Source organism: Heptranchias perlo, chromosome 9 (assembly GCF_035084215.1).
Source record: "Heptranchias perlo isolate sHepPer1 chromosome 9, sHepPer1.hap1, whole genome shotgun sequence".
Lineage (NCBI taxonomy): Eukaryota > Metazoa > Chordata > Chondrichthyes > Hexanchiformes > Hexanchidae > Heptranchias > Heptranchias perlo.
Genome location: NC_090333.1, coordinates 82226442 through 82244551, shown reverse-complemented (window position 1 = coordinate 82244551; position 18110 = coordinate 82226442). Strand labels below are relative to the sequence as shown.

At 42.6% G+C, this 18110-nt stretch overlaps 1 protein-coding gene across 3 annotated transcripts in view; it reads right to left on the bottom strand.

The window, feature by feature from the left end:
- Positions 1 to 18110, bottom strand: part of LOC137325566 (xenotropic and polytropic retrovirus receptor 1 homolog) — a 297372-nt gene that overhangs the window by 205883 nt on the left and 73379 nt on the right. The gene's annotated exons all lie outside the window — the stretch shown is intronic.

Here is an 18110-nt window from a genome sequence, read left to right as displayed (position 1 = left end):
AGGCCAAGATGCCCAGGTTACTATGGGGAGGAGGCAAGAGCCAAGTTTACTGCTCCTTAACATACTGCTCCCAGTGGATGCTGGGTGAGGGCAGAATTGGGCTGAGAGGCGATGGCCCATGCAGTAGTGTAGCCCATCAACAATAATTGTCAAGCATCACATGCAAAAAATGGTCACTTGGGCAAGATACTGGAGACTGCCCGGCATCTATGGAACCAAATCTCTTAAGATACCAATTCCTTTAAGAGGGGAGTGCACAAGTGTGACATACAAGTAAACTAAAGGGGTAGTGTTCAAAAGAGTTAGATGCAATTACTTTAACATGCAAACCTTTTTGTCACTTTTTTTCCACACTTTGCAGAATCCCAACAGGCATATCATTATTCACAGGTTTATGAATATTCCAATACAGCTCCACTGATGGCTGAGCAAGCAAATATACAATGGGCCGGAAATTGCGCTGAGCGGCGAACATGTGTCGCCCACCGCTGGTAAGTAACTAACTCACCCACAAACTTTGAGGGCTCCTGGATGTCAACCTGCTTGAATTGAGAGCTGCAAGAAGTGCAGCGGTCGATCCCCGGCTTCTTTGAGTGGTGAGAGGAGGAAAAGATCTCTGTGTCCCCTCCACCAATCAGCTTGAAGGAAGCCACGTTGTGAGAACCAGGAAGTGAAATTCATTCACACACCGCTCAGACGAAGAACGAGGAACTGTCAGATAAGATTATTGAATGTACCATAAAATCAAATGGAGAAAGCAAAATAAAGAGAGAGTAAGATTAAATGACTGAGATAAAAGAGACAGAAAGAAAAAGTAAAAAAATAGAAATTTTAAATTTAAATTTTTAAAAAAAATTTTAAATGCTCAAAAACTATTAAAATCGGGATTAATGAAACTCCGCATTTTTAAAAGTTAATTTTCAGTGCCAGAGAAGTCGTTTGGCAGTCATTAAGACTTACCAAGCCGTTAAAAGTTAGTTTAGACGGAGCAGCACCACGCGTACCTAAAAATGAGGTGCCAACCTGGTGAAGCTACAACACAGGACTATATGCATGCTAAACAGCGGAAGCAACATGCTATAGACAGAGCTAAGCGATTCCACAACCAACGGATAACATCAAAGCTCTGCAGTCCTGCCACATCCAGTCGTGAATGGTGGCGGACAATTAAACAACTAATGGGAGGAGGAGGCTCTGCAAACATCCCCATCCTCAGTGATGGCAGAGTCCAGCACGTCAGTGCAAAAGACAAGGCTGAAGCGTTTGCAACCATCTTCAGCCAGAAGTGCCGAGTGGATGATCCATCTCTGCCTCCTCCCGATATCCCCACCATCACAGAAGCCAGTCTTCAGCCAATTCGATTCACTCCACGTGATATCAAGAAACGGCTGAGTGCACTGGATACAACAAAAGTATGGGCCCCAACAACATCCCGGATATAGTGCTGAAGACTTGTGCTCCAGAACTAGCTGCGCCTCTAGCCAAGCTGTTCCAGTACAGCTACAACACTGGCATCCACCCGACAATGTGGAAAATTGCCCAGGTATGTCCTGTCCACAAAAAACAGGACAAATCCAATCCAGCCAATTACTGCCCCATCAGTCTACTCTCAATCATCAGCAAAGTGATGGAAGGTGTCATCGACAGTGCTATCAAGCGGCACTTACTCACCAATAACCTGCTCACCGATGCTCAGTTTGGGTTCCGCCAGGACCACTCGGCTCCAGACCTCATTACAGCCTTGGTCCAAACATGGACAAAAGAGCTGAATTCCAGAGGTGAGGTGAGAGTGACTGCCCTTGACATCAAGGCAGCATTTGACCGAGTGTGGCACCAAGGAGCCCTCGTAAAATTGAAGTCAATGGGAATCAGGGGGAAAACTCGCCATTGGCTGGAGTCATACCTTGCACAAAGGAAGATGATAGTGGTTGTTGGAGGCCAATCATCTCAGCCCCAGGGCATTGCTGCAGGAGTTCCTCAGAACAGTGTCCTAGGCCCAACCATCTTCAGCTGCTTCATCAATGACCTTCCCTCCATCTTAAGGTCAGAAATGGGGATGTTCGCTGATGATTGCACAGTGTTCAGTTCCATTCGCAACCCCTCAGATAATGAAGCAGTCCAAGCCCGCATGCACCAAGACCTGGACAACATTCAGGCTTGGGCTGATAAGTGGAAAGTAACATTCGCGCCAGACAAGTGCCAGGCAATGACCATGACCATCTCCAACAAGAGAATCTAACCACCTCCCCTTGACATTCGATGGCATTACCATCGCCAAATCCCCCGCCATCAACATCCTGGGGGTCACCATTGACCAGAAACTTAACTGGACCAGCCACATAAATACTGTGGCGACAAGAGCAGGTCAGAGGATGGGTATTCTGCAGCGAGTGACTCACCTCCTGACTCCCCAAAGCCTTTCCACCATCTACAAGGCACAAGTCTCGAGTGTGATGGAATACTCTCTCCACTTGCCTGGATGAGTGCAGCTCCAACAACACTCAAGAAGCTCGACACCATTCAGGACAAAGCAGCCCGCTTGATTGGCACCCCATCCACCCTAAACATTCACTCCCTCCACCACTGGTGCACAGTGGCTGCAGTATGTACCATCCACAGGATGCACTGCAGCAACTCGCCAAAGCTTCTTCGACAGCACCTCCCAAACCCATGACCTCTACCACCTAGAAGGACAAAGGCAGCAAGCACATAGGACCACCACCTGCACTTTCCCCTCCAAGTCACACACCATCCCGACTTGGAAATATGTCGCCGTTCCTTCATCGTCGCTGGGTCAAAATCCTGGAATTCCCTTTCTAACAACACTGTGGGAAAACCTTCGGACTGCAGCGGTTCAAGAAGGTGGCTCACCACCACCTTCTCAAGGGCAATTAGGGATAGGCAATAAATGCTGGCCTTGCCAGTGTCGCCCACATCCCATGAACAAATAAAAGAAAAAATATAACTCAGCATACCTTTTTTCTGGCAGAAAAAGTTTGTTTCCAGCTGGGCAGGAGAGCAAGTTCGCACTGGTCCATTGATTCCTACCTGTGATATCCCTTTAACGCGAAGCTGTCAGATCAGCATGGAATCAGGGAGAGCAAGTTCCGGATTTTCACGTTTGATTGCGCATGTGCTGTCGCCAGAACCAGCTCTTCGATTTGCCCATTAATAACGGAGAGCGCTGTTAGGCTCACCGTTATTTTACGAGCAATTTTCGACCCATTGTGGTGTGACACTATGCCATATAACTTGGATAGATCTTGGATTTAATCCCTGATCTATGCAGTTGGGCCTCAACAATTGGCCTCATTGCACTGGTTGGGGGGAAATCTGCTAGGTTTTACTCTTGAAATCGCCATTCAGTGACTCCTGTGCTATGTGTTTGGTGGGAGAGGATAGGATTGGGCTTGAATGGGATTCTCTGGAGAGTCAAATAGCCTGCGGGTGCTCATTCCCAATTGGACGAAATACCAGGCGGTTGTCGCAAGATGAGTGAGCACATTCAGGAGAGGAGAAAATTGTAAATAAAAAACAAACTGTGGCAGAAAGAAATGGGCAGTTTCTTCAAAATGGGATTTACATATCACAATATATTATAAACTATATTGTCCTTGATACTGTACTATGAGCCAACCCTGAGTACACTACCCATTAATAACAAAGCTTACAGGTCTTAGATGAATTTTCTCCTGATTAGTGGACAGCTTGATGCAACAAAGGAACTGCATAAAATACTCCAGGATACAGTGCAGATAAGTGTCTGTAAATTTAAATGCAATTGTAATGGCTGAAGCCTGACACAGCTGAAATAAAATCACATGAAATTAAGTTTGCAGATGCAACAATTTGATTTGCCAGTGGCAGCTGCTTATTATTTTCCATTCTCTCTTCTGTCATTCTCCAAAATTGAATTAGTTTGTTTTTATTCCAGACCAATTATAAACCCAGAATACACAACTCTGTACAAAGCAGAACTGTGGAATAATTCACCACAAAAAGCATTCCAAATATATGTTGCCTATTAGATTTACAAAATATCAGCTGGAAGGTATGATTGCTGGTCTATGCTGAGATAGCTGATCTCAGTTGGGGCAGCAGTAAGAGTGTTAAAATGGCTTCATCACCCTCTGGGTTAGGAAACGGGGGGGGGGGGGGGGCGGCGGGGGACCATCAGCCAGGGTTGCTGCTCCTGGTCATACTATCTAGTAGGACGATGCCTGTGTTTCAATGTCGGATCAGAAGGGGAATAAAAAAAAGTTTCTCTAACCAGCTTTCATTGTATTTTTTAAACCTGCAAAATGAAGGTAATGGGCAATAAGAATTTACAGAGAAATAGCAGTATAAAATTAAGTACATAGCACAACTACTTCCATTTATAGAACGCCTTGAATGTAGAAAAATGTTCCTCTGCGCTTTGCAGAGATGCAAGGAAAAAAGACACTCAGCCAAAGAAGGAGATGGAGGGGTGACCAAAAGCCTGGTCAAAGAGGTGGGTTTTACGAAGGGTCTTGAAGGAGGACAGAGAGTTGAAGAGTTCAGAGAAGGAATTCCAGAGAATGGAACCTAGGCAGTTGAATGCACAGCCATCAATGGTGGAGCAATAGTTGACCAAGGGTCAATGTAGGTTAGAGAGAATGGGTGCAGTGGGTGTGAGGGACTTTGTGTGGGATACAATATGGGCAGCAGAGTTTTGGATGTGATCAAGTTTATGGAGGGTAAAGGATGGGAGGGCTGGCCAGTAGACTACTGGAGTAATTGAGTCTGCATGTAACAAAGGTGTGGATGAAGGTTTCAGCAGCAGATGGGCTGGGCATTGTTGCAGGGGTGAAAGTAGGTGGTCTTTGCGATAGAGGATATGGAATCAGAAGCTCAGCCTGGGATCAAACAGAACACCAAAACTGCAAAAAATCTGGTTCAGCCTAAGACAGTGGCAAGGGAGGGGGATGGAATCGGTGGCAAGGGTACGTACAGAGATTGTGGCAAGGGCCGAAGAGTATGGCTTTCATCTTCCCAATGTTTACCTAGAGGAAGTTACAGCTCATTCAAAACTAGATTTCGGATAAGCAGTCTGACAGCATGGAGGCAGTGGAGGGGTTGCGAGAGGAAGGAGAGGTAGAACTGGGTGCCATCGGCATGTATGAGAGAGCTGACCCTATGTATGCAGATGACGTCGCATGGGGCAGCATATAGATCAGGAAGAGAAGGGGGGCCATGGGTGGATCCTTTGATGTTTTCGTAGCTGACAGTGGCAGTGGTGGGAAGAGAAGCTATTGCTAGAGATCCCCTGGTTAGGAGCCAAGAGAGGAACAAAGGAAGGGCAGTCCCACAGAGCTAGGCAACAGAGGAGAGTTGTTGGAGGATGATCATGTGACTGACTTTATCAAAGGCTTCAAAAGGTCAAGGAGAGATAATGCACCACAGTCACAGTCAGAGAATGTCGTTTGTGACTTTGATTAGGACTGTTGTGGAAGAAGCAGAAGCTTGATTGGAAGGATTCAAACAAGGAATTGTAGGGAGAAATGGGCATAAACCTGGGAAGTGACAGCACATTCAAGGACCTTGGAGAGGAAAGGGAATTTGGAGATGGGATGGTAGTTAGTGAAGTCAGATGGGTCAATGCTGGGTTTTTTGAAGAGGGGGGAGTGATGAAATGACCTTGGAGAATGGGCGGCAGGGGAGGGGGGGGAAGGAGATGGAAGATTACCATTACATCTGTTCTATAAGTTCCACCTTTATGGGGGTAAACCTTGCAGATGTGGATTATCATCAGGTTTAAAAGAATCGTGTAACTGCGATGGCCCTTTATTACATTAACACTTTCTACAATAATCCTACTATGAAGGGGATAAACTGTTTAAATTCCTTTTAATTACATAAAAACAATCTATGATCAGCTGTAAAAATAAATGCACCTGTCAGCCTGCTATATGGACAGAGCCAGAAGCACAAGCCACCATGCAGAGGTACAAACTGAGCCATCACACCCTCCCAAATAAGGCTCAGTTTGTAATGTTTATCTGAACTCTTATTTTTAAAAAGTCCAATTAAACAGTGATTATTCAAATTACTTTAATAATAAAATTATTCTGTACAATTAATTTTTTTTTAAAACTGCCCCTGCTCACTCAGGGTGTAAATGCATCACATTAGCTACTTTCATACTGTTCTTTTAATTTGGATTCCAAAAGCCCATCTGGGTCTAGGGAAACTGCTTTAACAGCATATACACCTGGAACTGACTCCCAGAACGCAAATTAAAATATAAATGCAGTTTGTGTGTGGTAGTGAGCCATAAAGATCAGGAAGTCTCAACTTTGATTGCGCTTCTGTGGTGAGACAATGCAGTGAAGGTTGCTGCTCCTGATAGACATGTCCGCATGTCCATGTTGGGCTCCCAGTGTCTGTGGAGTCATACCGCAGCATGTCAGGACCTTTCAAGTAATTACTATCTAGGCGACAATAAAGGGGAAAAAAAAGACAAGGAAAGTGAATTGCACTCTATCAATTAACTTATCTGTTAATTCCATTTTTTTTTTTAGGTACTGAATGCCCAGTTTGCTATGTTATTTAAGTTGCTTAATTCAAATTATTGGATAACTCAATTTTGTAGCACAAATATCAACTTTGAATGACCAGTAGACTGTATTCAAATATACATATCCAGCCTTCCCACTTCTGTAGAGTGACACTGTACTCATAGAGGATTTTTGTTTTCTTTAAAAAAGAACCAAAGCACGTAGCTATTGTATGTGAATCAACAGCAGCAGTGGAAGTCCAGGCCTGCTGGCAAATTTGCAGCAGTGCAGGGCAAGCAGTTGGTAACTTCTACCCTCCTCTCCTGAAGAAAGTAAGAAAAGAAAGACTTGCACTTATACAGCACTTTTCATGACCTCAGGATGCCCCAAAATACTTTACAGCCACAAAGTACTTTTGAAGTGTAGGAAAAGCGGCAGCCAATCTACACACAGCAACGTGATAATGACCAGATAATTTTTTTTTACTAATGTTGGTCAAAGGATTATTAGCTAGGACACCGGGAAGAACTCCCGGGCTCTTCTTCGAAAAGTGCCAAGGGGTTTTTTATGTCCACCTGAGAGGGCAGACGGGGCCTCGCTTTAACATCTCATCTGAAAGACTGCACCTCCGACAGTGCAGCATTCCCTCAGTGCTGCACTGAAGTGTCAGTGTAGATTTTGTGCTAGAGTGGGGCTTGAACCCACAACCTTCTGACTCAGAGGCGAAAGTGCTATCACTGAGCCATGGCTAACACCTAATACTGACTCTTGCTGGGGTATGATTCCATGGGCACTGTGTGCCCTAGAGTAGCCTCCCTTCATGTGTCAGTGAAGACAATGACAGTCAGAAGGCTATTGTGAGTATGGAAAGCTTCACAGCTGAACCCAATTCTACCCTTGTCAGGAATGCATCATGACCAATCAAAATGTGGTGCTCACCTGACACCCACACACACGAGTCACAGAATAGTGGTCAGGAGCAGGAACCCTTGGATTTTTTTTCTCTCCCAGGGGCACCGAGTCCAACTGTGACAGCCCAATTGCTGCCCCAGTTAACTCAGCGCTGACCAGAGACTAAACCTGGGACCTTCAAGTCTGTGTGGCGTAGTAATACACCAGTCACTGCCAGTACTTGCTGAGCCATTGGGGAGCTGCCCTTATTACTGACTTGGTACTTGCATTTTCATTTATCAACAACCGATGAAGCCAGTCTATCCTGAAACCAGATAATTCACAGACGAGTGAATATGTACTATAGCTTCATTCAATTTACAAACCCAACAAAATTTTACTATGACATTTTCACAATGTAAAGGTATATTTTCTTTACATCCAAGCACTCCGTTTTACAATATGAAGCAACATTTGTAAATAGACTGTTTTTTAACGAAATTTGTGAATGTGCATTAAATATTTTGGAAAGGGAAATTCTTATCTAATTTATAAATACACTAACAATCCTGCCCATTGCCCATGTTTCAGGTCTGCCAAAACCCCTCTTATGCAGACATGAGCCTTGAATTTAAAGCTGGCATGTGCAAAGGCATCTTGACAATGTAAGCAACTGTTGTCATACAAAAGCAATAGATACAAAGAAAAACTATGAATAGTAAAAAATTGATGTATTAGATGCTCGAAATACACAGGTCTCCCAATAGCTTCATGCCAACATTTTCTGTTTTTGTTTTTAAAGCAAGTGATTAGGAAGGCAAATGGAATATTGTCATTTATTGCAAGGACAATGGAATATAAAAGTAGAGATGTTTTGCTACAGTTGTACAGGGCATTGGTGAGACCACATCTAGAATACTGCGTGCAGTTTTGGTCTCCTTATTTAAGAAAGGACATAATTGCTTTGGAGGCGATTCAGAGAAGGTTCACTCAACTGATTCCTGGGATGAGGGGATTATCTTATGAGGAAAGGTTGGACAAGTTGGGCCTGTATATACTGGAGTTTAGAAGAATAAGAGGTGATCTTTTTGAAACATATAAGATCCTGAGGGGACTAGAAGGGGTAGATATTGAAAGGATGTTTCCCCTTGTGGGACAGACTAGAACTAGGGGCCACAGTTTAAAAATAAGGGGTGTCCCATTTAAGATGGAGATGAGGAGAATTTTTTTTTTCTCAGAGGGTCGTGAGTCTGTGGAACTCCCTTCCCCAGAGAGCGGTGGAGGCAGGGTCATTGAATATTTTTAAGGCTGAGTTAGACAGATTCCTGATTAACAAGGGAGTCAAAGGTTATAATAAGTAGACGGGAAAGTAGGGTTGAGGTCACAATCAGATCAGCCATGATCTTATCAAATGGCAGAGCAGGCTTGAGGGGCCGAATGGCCTACTCCTGCTCTTAATTCGTATGTTCGTATGTAAAAAGGCAGCAGACATGGCTGGGTTTCTACTGCCATTCATTCAACTGGTTCGATTCAGAGCAAAAATTTGACTAGGGTGAGGTTTCAGTATTTTAGTGACTGCTATATTGCTAGATTTTCAGTGTTTTTTAAAAATATTACATACAAAGCAATGTCTTTAAACCTTCAATAAATAAGATCATAAGAAATAGGAGCAGAAGTAGGCCACACGGCCCCTCGAGCTTGCTCTGCCATTCAAAAAGATCATGGCTGATCTTCGACCTCAACTCCACTTTCCCGCCCGATCCCCATATCCCTGGATTCCCTTAGTGTCTAAATAGCCATCGATCTCAATCTTGAATACACTCAACGACTCAGCATCCACAGTCCTCTGGGGTAGAGAATTCCAAAGATTCACAACCCTCTGAGTGAAGAAATTCCTCCTCATCTCGATCCTAAATGGCTAACCCCTTATCTCGAGACTATGACCTCTAGTTCTAGACACTCTCCAGCCAGGGGAAACAGACTCTCTCCAGCCAGGGGAAACAGACTCTCAGCATCTACCCTGTTAAGCCCTCTAAGAATTTTATATGTTTCATTGAGATCACCTCTCATTCTTCTAAACTCCAGAGAATATAGGCCCAATCTATTCAATCTCTCCTCATAGGACAACCCTCTCATCCCAGGAATCAATCTAATGAACCTTTGTTGCACCGCCTCTAAAGCAAGTATATCCTTCCTTAGGTAAGGAGACCAAAACTGTACACAGTACTTCAGGAGTGGTCGCACCAGAGCCCTATATAATTGCAGCAAGACTTCCTTACTCTTATATTCCAAACCCCTTGCAATAAAGTCTGACATACCATTTGTTTCCTAATTGCTTGTTGTACCTGCAATATAAACTTATTTATGTGACAAATAAAAACTAGTAGTTGATCTCCTCTGGCATTGCACATGAGGAGTCGAGACCAAGTGTGATCTTCAGGTGAAGCGGAGTTAGAGGGTGGGTAGTTAATGGACATGGACGCAGCAGATGTAATTCAGTCCCCATTTTAAAGTCATACATTCAGAAATAGAGTAATGTAAGACACATAGATTGGAAGAAAGCAAATTGCATTTGCAAAAACACACATTTTGCCAGGTTCTTGCACCTATGAATATTAGCCTAATGCAGGAGTGTAAAATAACAGGATACAAACATTATTTACTCTCCCATTTATACAGTACAGTACTGCTCCATTTGTGTCGCAACATGAGTAAGAAGGAGAGTATGTTCCTGGCCGTTCACATCACCGTGGAGGCAGAATGAAAGAATCCCTTCCCTCTGGGCTCAAATGCAATTAAATAAACGCGCGAGGAAAGCCGTGCTCAAACAGAGACCCACAACCTCTGCCTGCCGTTCTACTGTTTATGTTTCTCAGCGTCCCTTTCACTCAATAAAAATCATCAGTAAAAATGGGGACCTACGACAGCTTACAGAATCTATGAAAATATGGGTGTCCCCACTTGTCAGGTTTCCAGAGGTCCCATATTTCATCTTTGTGAGTGGTGCTAACAGTGTAGAGTATCCCACCTCTTGTCAATGACACTCCTTCAATATAAATATCACCTATACATGGACAGACTTACAATGCCTCTGCACTTCTGATTGTAGCGTGTTAACAAAGGCATCACAACTTTAAAAATGTATGGGCACTGTGCTGTACTACAGGTAGAAACAAAATGCTCTCAGCAACCAAACTACAGGATACATGGCAGACTTCTTTGTAAATAAGCCATTCAAGAATATCTCAAAGTTAATTTTACCATTAAGATACTTGGACCAATAGCACAGTCTCTGTGTTAACATTCACAGAAAAGTGGTGCAAGCCTCCAGTTTCACGTGATCATTATTAAATGAGTAACCTGACAACTCAATACTGAAGAACATGCTGTGAAATGGGCCTGCACCAAGTATCTGGTGTGGATATTGCTTCTATGAAAGGTCAGGTCTTTCAGTTTGTCTTAATAGCCAACCCTTTCAGCAATGTAAGCAAGGTTTTGAGTTAAAGTTTCCTGCCTACTTCGGCAGAGGGCCAGTTCCATTCTAACTGTGGACTAAAAGGTTTAAAAAAATAAGTTTACGGCAATTCACCCAATGCTTCTGCCACTCGGAGAAAGAACCCGGTGTCCACTCTGCATCCCTGATAGTCCAATTGAGATCATACATTTTCTGTGTTGACAATCAAGGACTCCAATCCTCATCCCACAACTCCACAAAACAGCAACTACCAAAAAAACTGGCAAAGATTATTCCTTTACATTTCACTTGAAGCGCATAATCCAGGCTGATACTTCAGCACAGTACTGAGAGTGTGCTGCACTGTCAGAGGTGCTGTCTTTCGGATGAGGCCCCATCTGCTCTCCACGGTGGACGTAAAAGATCCCATGACAATTTATGAAGAATAGGGGAGTTCTCCCCGGTGTCCTGGTCAGTGTTTATACCTTTTAAAAAAAATCACTAAAACAGATCTCATTGCTGTTTGTGGGACCTTGCTGTGCGCAAATTGGCTACTGTGTTTTCCTGCATTACAACAGTGACTACACTTCAAAAGTACTTCATTAGCTGTAAAGCGCTTTGGGACGTCCTGAGGTCATGAAAGATGCGATATTAAATGCAAGTTCTTTCCTTAAAATGCAACGTCTCTCTTTCTTAACAACAAATATAGAGGGCATCTTAGACTATGCACTTTATAAATACTGTTCTTTCTTACAGTCCTCTAAGACTTAAATAATTTAGTGCACCATTTATATTCTTGGCTAGGCACCAATGATACCTCTAATGTCAGCAGCAAAGTCAGTAAACAAAGAAGCAGAGCTGTCAGAGGCAAAGCACACCAACACAGCAGCCGGCTTTCAGTCTCTGACACAGGGCTGTCTCAGCGTCCAGGTAAATGCTACCGCTGGAGGCAGAGGCGATTGAAAAATCTTGACACCAGCAGTGTGAACAACTGAAGCGCTACCGACTAGATCCATACAAACAGCAAATTACTGCTGTAATGTACAGACTTTCCCCAGATATTGGGAAATGTACAAGCAGCAGAGTCAATAGAGCCAAACAATTACTTTAACATCCCATTTACTTTGCTGGTGTCGCCAGTCTTGAGGCTGAGAACAAATCGGCAAAGCAGGTGAGGCTGCACTAGTATTGGATTGCATTAGACTGACACTCAAATAGCAGTGCCACTCCTAACAGCAACAAATAATTACCAGCAGAGGTAGCCATGAGTTTGGTTCTGCTGTACTGAACAGTTGAACTGCTCACAATTGACCCAGTGAAGCAGCTTTGCTCATGTAGTTGTTTACACATGGATTAAAGCTTTAGAAATAGCCTCACAATTCACTGACCCATGTTCACCTCAAGACACGGTGAACATGGGACAGTGAATTGTGAGCAGCATTCCTCATTCACATTGTCCTAGATACAAAATATCTGCTACCAATGTTTTGAAAATAGAGTACAAATAAATTGAAAATAAAATGAGACACATGGACAAACTTACAAGTACATTTTAGCCCCTTTTTAAAAATTGGGCCATTCAATAGAAAAAAGGCCCCCTTTAATACTGAGCAGGAGTGTACTGGATGAGCAAGGTGAAATAATATTAGAGGTTGGGCCATTACTACAGTTGTAATGTACATGATACAACAATAACTGTCAGCCAGCCCAGAGTAATAAATAAACACTCAACAACCAGAGTTATTAAATGCCGTGTGCTAATCACAGCAACTAAAAAAACCCTATTACCCTTATAATTGAAAATACCAACTGCATGTAATAGTTGTAATTATGAATTCGACAATAGTAGATTATTTTTTACATGACTTAAGTCTGTGCACTGTATTAAATACCGGCGCTACTTTGGGTTGATGGGTTAGACAATACAACAACTTTTATATATAGTGCCTTTAACGTAGTGAGACATCCCATGGCACTTCACAGGACTGTAAACAGATAAAAAGTGACACCAAGCCAAAGGAGGAGAAATTTGGACAGGTAACTAAAAGCTTGGTCAAAGAGGTAGGTTTTAAGGAGCGTCTTAAAGGAGGAGAGAGAGGTGGAGAGGTTTAGGGAGGGAATTCCAGAGCTTAGGGCCTACACTGCTGAAGGCACGGCTGCCATTGGTGGGGCGAAGGAAGTGGGTGATGCACAAGAGGCCGCTGTCAGAGGAACGTAGAGATCTCAGAAGTTGTAGGGCTGGAGGAAGTTAAATAGATAGGGAGGGGCGAGGCCATGAAGAGATTTGAACATGAGAATTTTTTAAAAACTTATTCTGCTTTGAAAATGAAACCTAGAAAAATAGTCACAAAGAAATGCGATCATTTTATAAAACAATCAATGCCAGAGGTGCTTTTTTAAATTATAAAAGTAAAAACAAAATTCAGAATGAGCTGTTTTGGAACTGCAAGGAAATATTCACCCCCAGGCAGAAAAACCAGCACCAACAAACAGTAGTGATAATTATCAAGTATAAACACATCCTGTTGAATCAAAAAGCCCGAGGAAACCCAGCATGAAATGAAGAGGTCCTCTAAGAAAAGACGATAAGTTTGATGTGCTTATATTTGAAAACACTGAAACCATGCAAAAGGCATGCAATAGTTCCCACTTTGTGCCAACATTTTCATCTCATCTGTCCAAACAGTCCAAGCTACTTGGTAAACAGATCTTTAATTAACCCTCCAGAGTGATATCAGTAATGCAGACTCAATTTACAACACCACTATCTTCCCACTCCTGACACCTCTGATCTATTAGATTGACTGCTCTGAAAATCCCAACTGGTGAAAAGCCTCCCAAACAAACACATCTCCCAACTCCCGCCAGATTCATCACAGCAGTAAGCTAGACAACAGAAATCTATAAAATATCAATCCATATATGATAATTCAAAATTCCCTCGATTCTAGATCAGTACCAGAGAATTGGAAGGTAGCAAGTGTAACACTGCTATTCAAGAAAGGAGGGACAGAGAAAACAGGCCAATTAGCCTGACATCGGTCATCGGGAAAATGCTGGAATCCATTATTAAGGAAGTGGTAACAGGGCACTTTGCCTAATCACGTTATGATTTTGAGAGTCAGTATAGTTTTATGAAAGGGAAATCGTGCTTGACAAATTTATTAGAGTTTTTGAAGATGTAAATAGCAGGGTAGATAAAGGGGAACCAGTGGATGTAGTATATTTGGATTTTCAAAAGGCATTCGATAAGGTGCCACATAAAAGGTTGTTACACAAGATAAGGACTCATGGGGTTGGGGGTAATATATTAGCATGGACAGAGGATTGGTTAACAGGCAGAAAACAGAGAGTAGGAATAAATGGGTCATTCTCAGGTTGGCAGGCTGTAACTAGTGAGGTACCGCAAGGATCAGTGCTTGGGCCTCAGCTATTTACAATCTATATTAATGACTTAGATGAAGGGATCGAGTGCAATGTATTCAAGTTTGCTAAGGATACAAAGCTAGATGGGAAAGTAAGCTGTGAGGAAGAGTCTGCAAAGGGATATAGACAGCTTAAGTGAGTGGGCAAGAAGGTGGCAGATGGAATATAATATAGAGAAATGTGAGGTTAGTCACGTTGGTAGGAAGAATAGAAAAACAGATTTTTTTTAATGTTGAGAAACTATTAAATGTTGGTGTTCAGAGAGATTTGGGTGTCCTTGTACATGAAACACAGAAAGTTACTATGCAGGTACAGCAAGCAATTAGGAAGACAAATGGTATGTTGGCCTTTATTGCAGGGACGTTGGAGTACAAGAGTAAGGAAGTCTTACTACAATTGTATAGGGCCTTAGTGAGACCACACCTGGAGTAATATGTACAGTTTTGGTCTCCTTATCTAAGGAAGGATATACTTGCCTTAGAGGCTGTGCAACGAAGGCTCATTAGATTGGTTCTTGGGATGAGAGGGTTGTCCTCTGAGGAGAGGTTGTGTAGAATGGGTCTATACTCTCTGGAGTTTAGAAAAATGAGAGGTGATCTCATTGAAACATATAAGAGTCTGAGGGGGCTTGCAGGGTAGACGCTGAGAGGCTGCTTCCCCTGGCTGGAGAGTCCAGAACTAGGGGTCACAGTTTCAGAATAAGGGGTCAGCCATTTAGGACCGAGATGAGGAGGTATTTCTTCACTCAGGGGGCGGTGAATCTTTGGAATTCTCTACCCCAGAGGGCTGTGATGCTGATTCCTTGAGTGTATTCAAGACTGAGATCGACATTTTTAGAATCTAAAAAGCATTTGGACAGTTACATGGGTAAGATGGGTATAGAGGGATATGGGCCAAGTGCAGGCAATTGGGACTAGCTTAGTGGTATAAACAGGGCGACATGGACATGATGGGCCGAAGGGCCTGTTTCCATGTTGTAACTTCTATGATTCTATGGGAATCAAGGGATATGGGAAAAGTGGAGTTGAGGTCGAAGATCAACCATGATCTTATTGAATTGCGCAGCAGGCTCGAGGGGCGGCATGGCCTACTCCTGTTCCTATTTCTTATGTTGTTATGTTCTTAGCTATCACAGTAAGCAATGAACACCATCATCCGAACCCCACACTCCTTTACAAAGTGCAAACAATTAAAGAACATGCATTTATGTAGCATCTCGAACGTCCAAAACACTTCCTAGCCAATTAATTATCTTTTGAAGTACAGTCACTACTGTTATGTTGACAAATGCAGAAGCCAATTTGCACACAACAAGGTTCCACAGGCAGCATTGAGATAAATGAGGAGTTAATCTGTATTTGGTGGTATTGGTTGAGGGATAAACATTGGTCAGGACATCGAGACTCCCGTACTCTTCTTCAAACAGTACCATGGGATCTTTGACCTCCACCCGAACAGGCAGCCAGGGCTTCAATTTGAAGTCTCATCTGAATGATGGCACCTCTAACAATGCAGCACTCCCTCAGTACTGCACTGAAGTGTTAGCCTAAATTATGTGCTCAAATCCTGGAATGGGATTTGAACCCACAACCTCCTGATTCAAAGGTGAGAGTGCTACCTGAGTCAAGCTGGCATTTAAAAACACAGGTATTTATTTCCATCTTTTTATTTTTATGAACGTTAATAGCAAGTATGGAAGAGATCGGCAGCAGAGGAGTTACTGCGTCTCAAGGTAGGAGTGAACTAAATGTGCATACGCAAGGTTGAAGCCAACACTCCTGTGGGTTAATGGTTGCATCTCTACTTGTGTTAAATCAGCAGCTAGCTCAGTGACTTCTCCAAGCCATCTAAGGAGATGTTGCTACTTAGTATTCAAGAAAAATTCACTGGCAAACAAAGCTGTTAAGTAATCATTTTTCTGACTAATTTTTTAAAATGAGACCAGAAGAGAATTGTAAACCATTCTTTGAGGATGGTATTTCCATCCATTTAACAACATACAAGTGGTGCATATTTAATATTTGCCAAATGGAAATTCTCTTCAGATGAGGGGGTTGTTGAGTATGCATCAATCTACAAGATCAGAGGCACGACGATCAGTGCCTGCATTGAAAAGATCTGAGGAAACTAGACAAACAAAAAAAGGATACACAAACTGTTGTCATTACCGAGGATTAATTCAGATCTGGTGCAATGAGATATCATACTCCCTGCCAAAATTATTAAGAACATTGATAGATAGATATATCTATCTATCAATAAGGATTTAAGAGTCCCTATTAGATATATCTATCTATCTAATAGGGACTCTTAAATCCTTATTTTTTGCAATGCAAATATATAAGATTTTAAACACAGAAATATATAGAACAACAGCTTCCACATTACTTGCAACTGCAGACTTCCTGCAATAAAAATTGCCTGTTCGTATCAATGCTTAAAACTCAGCAGTACTGATATCTGCCAGGTTTATTGTACACTCCAAACATGGCCTGAATATTCAGTCAAGTTAACATCTACATTGTTCCCAAAGAATGATTACCAGCCCTCTGATAAAAGAGCTTCATGATTTTTTTTGGGGGGGGGGGGGGCGGGTGGTGCGGGTAGTGGGGAAGGGAAGAGGCTCACCAGCCGGTACTGCAGAGTTGCATCTGCCAGAAAACGTACTGTCAAAGGCACCCCTATCATGTAAAGGATTCAGATGCTCTTGCTGTCAGAGGCACTGAAGCAGATTGCTTCTGATGAAAAATGATTAATGGTGCACCACCTGCGCTTGCTGTCAGGTCTGACCATAGGAAACAACACTTTAGGGGAGGTCCTTGCCACATGCAGTTTTGCAGTGACTGCAATTTGTGCATACACAGTCACTTTAAAGTTGAATCTGTGAACATTCAGGTTATGGTTGCATTGAAAGAAACCTGACAAATAGCAGCACTGCTACAAGTTATATGCATTGCTGTGCATAAGTGCTCTTATTTCAGTAATTTACAGTTGCAACTTTGCTGCCCTCTGCCTTCGAAAGGAAGATGATAAGGGACAAATTAAGAAATATAAAACAACAATTGGCTTGTTTGCCGTCTCTTAAGGAGGGGCTATGAATTTTGGGGGTTGTTTGATGGAGTCCCACCAATCCCCTTTTGTGGCATTAGGGGGAATCACAGATCGCTATAAAATTATTTGCATTTCCTTTACACACTACCTTCCGTCACCATTCACACATATAGTACTTAAAGTCACCCCTAATATTTACTTAGTACATAAAAACTGATACACTTGTCTTGTGCTGCCATTTAAAGTAAAACAGGAGCAGGGTGTGTATTTAACTGGTGTAAGCTGCTTATAATGAATTTGTTTATGCTTGGGTGTTCTGTCAATTATAAGCATCTGTGATTTTTCTCGTTAGACACAGCTAAAAGGACTTAAACCCAAGTGTAGGAATTAGTGGTAGTATCAGCCATTATGCCATGCAGCTGTTCCAGCTGATGCTGGCACTCAAGTTTTAAGTTTCTGTGTTAACTCTCCTCTGATTCTTCTAATTACTGTTGCTGAGCAGTAGTGTGTTGGATCAACTGAGTAGGAGCTGTGTTGGGATTCAGGATCACAACAGCACACCAGGATCCTCCCAACACACTACAGCTGATCTGACTTTCAATACAGTTCCTGCTCAGCTGTTCCAGGACACTGCAGCTCACCCCCATTCAGTTACAATAATAAGATGCATCAAAAGAGTTAACCGCTGATCCTGAATCCCAAACCAAAACCATATTCATTGCTTAATTCAGGTGCTAATTCTCCAATTAAAATGGAATTAACTTTCAATC